Genomic DNA, 10708 nt, shown 5'->3' with positions numbered 1-10708 from the left:
AAGGTGGGGTGTGCCCGGGCCTTTTTCAAATAAATGGGCCCATGTGTACATGTAAAAGTATTAAACCATACAAGTAAAATATATACATTGATCGAGAAAGATTAAAAACATGTCTATATGGTTCAATGCACATTTCATGTATATCAATGACAAATCAATCAATGAATATGGCATGAAATAATTGATCAGATCCAAACATTGCAATAGGCATAATTTCTAAAATTTTATGGTCCAATCAATGATCACTTTTGGGTGATCCAAAATAAATCGAGATTCCAATAAATGTTACATTGATGATAGAATGATAATTGTTGAGATGAGGAGTGATGAACCCCTTTTTTTTTTTAATTATAAAAAAAACTAGAAACATATCCCAAAAAAAAATCAAAGAGAAAGATCCTAGTTCCAAATGAGCTCGCTCTCACAGAATAAATCAGGAATATTAACTGTGCTAACACTAAATAAATTCAGATTTTCTGTGAATTAGGAAAATACAATCCGAACTTGCATCGATGATATCCAAGGTTTTCGATAACGAAATTGAGTGAATTCAAGTTCTAAATTAATCTACTCGATGAGAACTACATTTTATTGATAGGTGCCCAAACTTAATTCTCATTAGAATATTATGTAAAAACGTTTTAACATTGCTTTCCCAACCATCAATCAGCAACAATTCTAGATTTACAAAATACAATCCGAACTTGCATCGATAATATCCAAGGTTCTCGATAACGAAATTGAGTGAACTCTGGTTCTAAATTAATCTAATCGATGAAATCTACATTTTATTCATAGGTGCCCAGATTTAATTCTCACTAGATTATTCTGTAAAAACGTTTTAACATTGTTGTCCCAATATTCATTTAGCAACAATTCCAGATTTACAAAATATAATCCGAACTTACATCGATGATATCCAAGGCTCCCGATAATGAAATTGAGTAAACTCAGGTTCTAAATTAATCTACTCGATAAGATCTACGTTTTATTAATAGGTGCCCAAACTTAATTCTCACTAGAATGTTCTGTAGAAACGTTTTAACATTACTGTCCCAACCTTCATTCAACAACAATTGCAGATTTACAAAATATAATCCGAACTTGCATCGATGATATCCAAGGCTCCCGATAACGAAATTGAGTGAACTTAGGTTCTAAATTAATTTAATTGATGAGATCTACATTTTATTAATCGGTGCCTAGACTTATTCTCACTAGAATATTCTGTAAAAACGTTTTAACATTGTTATCCCAACCTTCATTCAGCAACAATTCCAGATTTACAAAATACAATCCGAACTTACATCGATGATATCTAAGGCTCCCGATAATGAAATTAAGTAAACTCAGGTTCTAAATTAATCTATTCGATAAGATCTACATTTTATTAATAGGTGCCGAAACTTAATTCTCACTAGAATGTTCTGTAGAAACGTTTTAACATTACTGTCCCAACCTTCATTAAACAACAATTGCAGATTTACAAAATACAATCCGAACTTGCATCGATGATATCCAAGGCTCCCGATAACGAAATTGAGTGAACTTAGGTTCTAAATTAATCTACTTGATGAGATCTACGTTTTATTAATTAGTGCCTAGACTTAATTCTTACTAGAATGTTCTATAAAAAGGTTTTAACATTGCTATCCCAACCTTCATTCAGCAACAATTCTAGATTTACAAAATACAATCCGAACTTGCATCGATAATATCCAAGGCTCCCGATAACGAAATTGAGTGAACTCAGGTTCTAAATTAATCTACTTGATGAGATCTACGTTTTATTAATATGTGCCCAGACTTAATTCTCACTAGAATATTCTGTAGAAATGTTTTAACATTACTGTCCCAACCTTCATTCAGCAACAATTCCAGATTTACAAAATACAATCCGAACTTGCATCGATGATGTCTAAAGCTCCCGATAACGAATTGAGTGAACTTAGGTTCTAAATTAATCTACTGGATGAGATCTATGTTTTATTAATAGGAGCCCTGACTTAATTCTCATTAAATGTTCTGTAAAAATGTTTTAACATTGCTGTCCCAACCTTCATTCAGCAACAATTGCAAATTTACAAAATACAATCTGAACTTGCATCGATGATATCCAAGGCTCCTGATAACGAAATTGAGTGAACTCAGGTTCTAAATTAATCTACTTGATGAGATCTACATTTTATTAATAGGTGCCAAGACTTAATTCTCACTAGAATATTATGTAAAAACGTTTTAACATTACTATCCCAACCTTCATCATTCCATCATTTTCATGTCAATTTGAATATTTCATTATTTAGGGATCATAAAATAATGACCCTTAATTGGACAAAAATACAATACCCAAAATCATCCACAATCAAATCACAAAAATAAATAAATAAATAATAAAGTAAATCGACCTAAATAATAAAAAAAAACTTACGTCATCTTGGCAATGTTCCCATACTTGGGATTTTTCAAGTCTAATCCTCAATAGTCTCCAGTGGAGTCGTCACTGAAAGTGCCCTCGATCTGTAGGGTGTGCGGATCCGGTTTTGACCTTTGAGGTTTGGGAGTCGCCACCTAGTTATTACGGTCTAGGAACCGAACAATGACTCTAAAAAGTAAATAATATTAATTTACGAAAGAAAATACGGGTCCAGGGATCACATTGCGGGATTGAAGGTGTTAGGCACCAACCTCACCCGGCAAACGTCAGTCTCTACTAATTTCCAAATAAAACTATATTGCTAAAAAGACCTAAGTAATAAAAATGAAAAATAAAAATCTTTACCTTTACGAACGCAATGGTTTTGTTCCCTTAGATCCGAAAGAACAATTCCTTGTACAACACTTCTCGCTTCGTTTTGTCACTGGATTCGCTTCAAATCTCCAAGACGAGGTACTTTCTTCTTAGATTTGAACTTTCTAACTTTTTCTCGATTTTTTGGATGTTTTTAAGAGCTTCTAAGTATTTTTTGAGCTAAAGTTGGGGTATGGATGTTAGGTAAAGAGTTAGGATTTCAAAATTAGGGTTTATGAGAGGCTAAGGAAGCTTTTTGACCTATTTTTTCTAGGATTTATTTTTTTATCCGAAAATAGGTTGTAGGGATCCCTATTTATAGATTTTTTTAAGTGCCTTTTAGATAGAGTTAATGTTTAATTATAATTCTTTTAGAGAGAGTTATTGTTTAATAATAATTGTTTTAGGTAGAGTTATATTTTAATTAGAATTGTTTTAACTAGAGTTATTATTTAATTAAGATTGTTTTAAAAAGAGTTATTATTTAATTAGAACTCTATTAGAGTTTTGACTTTTAGTTTATTTGATTGACTTTAAGATTTTAACTTTAGTCTTACTTGATTGACTTTAAGATCTTGACTTTAGTCTTACTTGATTGACTTTAAGATTTTGGAGAATCCCCCTTTATTAGATCTTTAATCCTTTGGGCCCCCAGATGGAGTGGTTTCTTTCATAAATATCTAGGCAACCATCAATAATTTTGCTTGAGAGCCTGATTAATCGATTTTTTTGGTTCAAAATTTTAAATTAATTTTATTAATATTTCACTTTACATTATTTAATGTTTTATTTATTAATTTTAGAATTTTTAATTATTAAAATAGTAAAATTACCATTTTACCCTCGGAGAGGTTTTTTTGCGTTTTGCGTTTTAAGTCATTTTTCAATGTTCCAAGATTTTTTAGAATCGGTTTTTTGTAAGGAATTCAATGGGAATGTTGGTTTTTATCATTTATGAAGTTTTTTTGCGAAATGGTTATGAACTTTATAAGGGGCATTTTTGTAATTTTGTAAAATTTTGTAAAAATTGGCGAAATAATTTATTTGGTTTCGATTTGTTATTTTATGTGTTTGAATGGGATTTCCTAAGTATACTGTAGGCTCTAGGGATATTTTGATGTTATGGTTATTTTGGTAATTTGGTCATTTTTTAATGATTTTTACCTTGAAGCTTCTTTTTGTTGTAAGATGATGATTTCTAGGCTTTTGGGATTATATTTTCCTAGCGTAGTATGGTTTCTAAAGTTTCATTAATTTGAGATACCTTATCCGAATTTCTGATACACATCTAGTAATAAAATAGAGCATTGGAAAAATCATCCATCATTGGAACCGTTGTAATCGGGTTGACGAGTTGATTAATCAGGCGAATGCAAAATGGGGTGTCTACAGTAGGATATTTCACAGAGTTATTTCTGTCAGTTGAGTCCTATGTACCACTAGGACCCCGTTTTGATCTAAGTTTTGTACTTTTTCAATGTTATTGATAAAAATGAATTTCTTTGTTGGAAAAATGATTTTATATTCAATGAACTTATACTGAGTTGATGAATATCAAAAAGTGGATATTTTGTTTGAGAGATTGAAAACTGTATAAATTGGAAAAAAAGTATGAAACGGTAAAATGTTAGAGCCAAACTTAAGGAGTAATTTTTACATTTTACATTGTTGTTGGTGAATGATATCTAGGGATAATGTTACTTATTGCATGTTTATTTACTTTTTGTTAGCGCGAGGCGCTGTTTTCTTTTCTGTTCCTTTATTTATTTTAGGCCGGGTAATTAAAGTTGCATGGTAGGAAACTGGATATCTATCCTCAATCCTGTATTGTTAATTTCTCTTTTATTTTCAAATGAAAGTAATATATATATAGCTATTAAAGAGTCTGTGAATGCCTGAAGGGATAGTGCATCATATCATCCAGAGTGGTGTACTATCCTGGGATGTACGGTAGGGACCACCAAGCTCATACGTGGTATGGGACGCGTATGAGAGTAAAGTCACAACTGGAATCCTGATTTATTCATCTTTATCTTTATCAGTGAACTTGTAATGTAAAGGTGGTCGTAGACGAGTGGTTTGTATATTTAAGAATCACAGCACGCCTAATAGGCATAGAAGAAGATGATTAGTCAGTGATCACTAACAATCTATAGTAGTTGAACGTTACCCATTACTTACGATCACGTCAAATGGCTAGCCTGAACCGGATAAATGGTCCTGCAAGTGTGGTAAACAGCGACCAGCTACAAAATCAAGAACTAATACTTTATTATGAAACATCATGTCCCAATTAGGAGCGATCCAGTCGTGAATCTCGACTCTCTAATTCTATTATTTTACCATTGTGTATTATGTATCTGTTGTCATATTTTGATATATAAAATGAAATGCATGTTTAATATTTCCATTTGGTCAATTAGATTTGTATAAAAGAAAATGTTATATTGAGTATTGCTGATGAAGTAATGTGAGTTTTAAAATGTTTAATTGCTCGTTCTTGGCTATATGTACCAGTTAATTATAGTTTTTTCTGTAAAACTTTACATATTTTAAAATGATTTAGTATGTTTATTCATTCATGTTAGAAGAGGTTATTGGTAGAAATTGTTTGCTTCCCTACTGGGTAACCATTGTTACTCACCCTTTCCTTCTCTATTTTTTTTTAATTTTAGATTTAAAGCTTAGTGAGGCAAGTATAGAGCACGAGTGAGGATCATCTGGTGGGTCAGATAGACAACCAGAATTCGTTACCTGGTGAATATTGGGGCTATACTCCCCTAGTGGTATCAGTTCATCCAGGTAGTCTTGTGAATTTTGTCTTGTGTGTTAGAACTTCTGTTAGAGTGAGGAGTTTTGTATAATTCTGTATTTTCCGCACTTTTATCTATCGTACGTTATTAGATGTATATAGGATTCCGCTTGTATTATATTTTGTATGTATCTATGCAGGATAATGTATGCCGTTTATTAGGTGGAGGTTGAATGTTTTGGAATGCTAACATAAACATAGGAGACCATGTCAAAATTTCGAGGCGCCCTAATGCCTTGAGATCTGACATGGGGCGTTGACGGGGTACCACAGATGGTATCAGAGCATAGCATTAGCTCCGTATAGGATACAGATCTACTATGTTTATAGGAGCTCGCTGATACCATAGATATCAGAATGATAATCATAGAGTTTCACTAGGAATTCGGTATCCGAGCTCATTAGTAGTTTCGTATTGGAATTACAAGTTCTTTCGTGCCTAGAAGTCTATAAAGCATAGTAAGCCTAGGATAGGATTCTAGATTTGTTTTGTTAGTAATGGAAATGGAGTCTATTACTAAGTTCCAAGCGACGGTAGCAATTCATAGTTACGTAAAAGTGATTTTGGCCTTATTCTAATAAGTGCCTTGTTACGGATAAACACAAATGAGAGGAGTGGACGAGGCAGAGGTCGAAATGCAACGGAGACGAGACAGATTCTAGATCAGACCACTAACTTGATAGCACAGTTAATGTCATTCATGGGACAGATAGTTGAGTCTCATGTCAAGTCCAAAGAGGAAATATGAATAATACAACCACCACCACCTTGAAGTCGAATAAAAGAAAGGCAATTAGTATCTAATAAGAGACAAACAGTTACGAAACTAGTAAATTCATAGGAAAAATAATAATACGTGAGGAGTGATATTATAGACATACCAACTCAATGGATGAAAGAATTTTATAAGAAACAACAACATATACTACTAAATCAGTCGAAAGAAAGAGTTGTGATATATTACGAATGTGACAAATTGGGACATAAAGGAAAGTAATGTTCAGGTCGACGTCAACCGATTAAGGATGTGTGACTCAAAAGATGTAGACAAGCCAATTCAGGAAACAATAAGGCTACCAGATTTCAATAAAACAGATAATGTGCTCCTGCCACCTCGAACAGACAAGACTAGTGGTTAGAAACTAGAAATGGTACAAGACTTACCACAATTGCAAAGTGCATCAGAAATCCAAGAAATGAAGAAAGCGTTGGATTTATTTGCAAAAGGCTTATGCTATTCCACCTCCGAAACCACTTCCACAAGTTGTGCCTTTGAAGAATGAGAGAATTTCCCATCCCAAAGGATAGGTAAATCCAATGATGTGGTTGTAGAATTTCCAACGATTACATCCAACGAGATTTAGGGGTTTTTTCAATCCGGTTGAGGTCAATGAGTGAGTTTTGAAGACTTGAGAGATTTTGAGTGCCATGTAGTATCTGAGATACCAGTGAATGACGGTGACTACATTCCAATTGGACGGGGATGCTAGTCATTAGTAACGTTTTGAAAGGAATATATTGGGAGATGGATCGTTTGAATGGGTAGACTTCGAGAGGATGTTTATTGATAGGTTTATATCCGAGACTGCTCGAGAAATCAAGTACTTGGAGTTTTTGAGATTAATGTAGGGTGCTCTATCGATTATAGACTATGATATGATATTCACTAGGTACGATATGCGCTCAAGCTTATCCTGATAAATCTACAGATGGTCATAGATTCTTTAGAGGACTATAATCCTACCTAAGGGCTAGGAGGTCAATAATTGAGACTACCAATTATATAGATACGATGAATCGATCTTAGAAGGGAGAACGAGGGGAAATGGAGTTATAGACCTCTAGGGGGCAAATTAGTCGACCTTAGACTTCTTTTCCTCCTAAATCAGATCTGCCCAAGAGGTCGATGTATTCGAGGTCAATCTCCTCCGTATCAGTGTATCCACAATATAGAACTCCTACACTACCAAGTTGTAGAGTTCTCCCATCACTGAGTCATAGAGCAGTTGGAGTTCCAATGATGCCAACAGGGCCAAAGAAACCAACAAAGCAGGTTCAGAGCATACAGGATCTAGTTTACCAACGACCTACTCCACAGAAATCTATGAAGACAAGGTTGTTGACATGTTACGCGTGTGATCAGGTGGGACATATCAGGAGAAAGTGCCCTCTATCACAATCGTGAGCAAAGGTTATTATCTAGGAGAAAGTACATGTTTCTAACAAAGTTTTGGAAGGTACAACTTCTAAATTATAATGCTAAAAATTAGAGTTCTGTTCAATATTGGTTCCTCTAGATCATATAATTCTGTTGAGATTTTGCACACTTGCTAGAACTAGAAACTACTAACACAAGTCAAGTAATAAAATTATCTACACCACAAGGAGACTTTGGTTGATAAAAAGTTATTGAGATAGTATGGGACAAAGAATATTGATGAAAAAAGCACGGTAAGGTAGAGTAGAAAATGGAATATCGAACTGAATATAAAAATAGTGGTGTATTTGGAATGGAGATTTTAATGCAATTTGTGAATCTAATGTTAGTAAATATTTATATTATGGTAGGGATATATTAAATGTGGATGTTGTTTATTATCTTATTAAGAAGTATTAAAGGGTGTGCAAATAGTAGTAGTGTGTTTGCGGCAAGTCTATGCAATGAGGAGTAATATTCATGGCAAGTATGAGTAAAACATAATAGATGGTGCAATTGGTGAGAGAAGTAAAGGTAAAGAATAGAGAAGATGGGAAAGGATTGTTGTTTGTAGATACTGGTGGGGAAGTGATATAATGTGAAGTGATTGTTATCTTAGAGTTATACAAATGATGGATTAGTTGAAATATGAGAGTGATCTAGAGTGATAAGTTGATGGATGTATTGGGTTGATGAAAAATAGGTAACATAAGGTTTATGAACTGAAAATGAGATTGGCGAGAATCGAGATTAGATGATAATTAAGGGTAGGTATCGTTTATTATACATGTTGTGTGGTAACGACGAGATAAAGTATGATTTCAATTTCGAGGACAAAATTTTTATAAAGGGGGGGAGAATGTAAAACCCCAAATTTTCGATTCTTACCTCGAGAAAAAATAAATAATGGAATTTTGAGAAAATCCTAAAAGTGGGACTTAGGGGTAAAACTTTAGGATGTTTCTGATCACTTTTAATGAAATCTGACCTCATCATTGAATTCAAAATGATCAAAAAATATACTTTAGACTGTAAGCACGCTCAAATGCGAGTCCGAATAGAAAAATTGTAAAATCCTTGATTATAGAGTTGGATCAGGCTAAAATAATGACTTTTTACTAGAGAAATAATTGTTAAGATTCAATCATACCATTGAGTTCGTAATGAAAAATTATTAAACATGGATTATTTACTTTTCATTTTTAGAGCCTAAAAGTCGAAATATCTTCAAAAACGAAAACGACGTCAATTTTAGGGTCTCATCTGATCAAAAAAGTAAATTTTTGTTAGAGACCTAATTTGTAAAAATTAACCATACCATTAGATCTGAAATGAAAAATTAGATAAAATAGAGTATTCATTCGTTACTTTTGAAGTCCAGATGATCAAGTTATCGTTAAACGAAACAATAGGCAAAATACCGAAATTGTCCCAAAATTTTATATAAATAAATTTTTTAAAATTTTTTACTATTCATCTTCGTTTTAAACAACCCAAAACTAGCCAACGAAATTTTAAAAAAAATTATTTTTTTTCAAATTTTCAAACTCAGATCTATCGTGAATGAGTCATCGTTAACTTTTATCGTAGAAGGGAAAAAGGTCCACAACCTCGACATTTACAAAATCTACCCAATTTCTTTTCGTTTTACCTTCTCTTTCACCCCTTATCATAAAAAATCAGTCGTATATATATATACGGGGGTTTTGTAACTTTGACCTCGAATTTCGCCTATTTCGGGGTCAAATCATCCTCTATCGTAGAAGGGAGAAAGAACGACGGTGTCGAGATCTTCAAAATCACCAGGACAAATTCAAAAATCAATTACCTAGAAGTTTAGTCTGTCTCGATTTTCGTACCGATCATCTCGATTTCCTTGCACGCACTTCGATCATCTCGTATAGAGATTGTAAAGACTTTTAATCTATATCAATAACTGTAGATTTATGAAAATTGCATTTAGGATTTTATCAAAAATTTATTATATATTTTCAAAGTATAGAATTCTTTTTCGTTGTTTCAAATTCACGCCAGAACTTGCATATTTGATATGTTTAATTATATTTTATAATAAATTATTCATGGGTATGATATTTCACCGGGTTATTTTCGTCAATTGGGTCCTATGTACTACTCGGACCCCGTTTTGATCTAAGTTTGTAATTTTTCATTGTTATTGATAAAAATGAATTTTATAGTTAAAAAATGATTTAATATTCAATGAACTCATATTGAGTTGTTGAATATTAGAAAGTGGATATTTTGTATGAAACAATAAAATGTTAGAGTCACACCCCAAAAGTGATGTCTGCATTTTACATTGTTGTTGGTGAACGGATATTCAGGGATAATGTTACTGATTGCATGTTTATTTACTTTCTGTTAGCGCGAGATGCTGTTTACTTTTCCATTCCATTATTTATTTTAGGCAGGGTGGCCATAGTTGCATGGTAGGAAACTGGATATCTATTCTCAATCCTGTATTGTTAATTTCTCTTTTGTTTTTAAATGAAAGTAATATATATATATATATATATATATATATATATATATATATATATATATATATATATATATATATATATATAGGGGGGCGTTCAATGGCTAACTTTTTAGCAAACTTTTTGGCAAAACATTTTTTAAAACATGAGTTAGAGGTTTTGGAATGGGCTGATTTTTGGTGAGGATGATCTCTACGGTGAGGAGATCATCATCACCAAAAATCAGCCCATTCCAAAACTTCTAACCCCATCAAAAACAGTTTACAAAAAATGAACGGTCCACGATTTTTCAGCTTGTAAACATGGGTTAGAAGTTTTGGAATGGGCTGATTTTTGGTGAGGATGATCTCCTCACCGTAGAGATCATCCTCACAAAAAATCAGCCCATTCCAAAACCTCTAACTCA

Source organism: Akebia trifoliata, chromosome 5, assembly GCF_017979445.1.
Source record: "Akebia trifoliata isolate Shusen 1 chromosome 5, ASM1797944v1, whole genome shotgun sequence".
Taxonomy (NCBI): Eukaryota; Viridiplantae; Streptophyta; class Magnoliopsida; order Ranunculales; family Lardizabalaceae; genus Akebia; species Akebia trifoliata.
The sequence above is the reverse complement of the archived record's forward strand: the minus strand, read 5'-3'. Positions refer to the sequence as shown.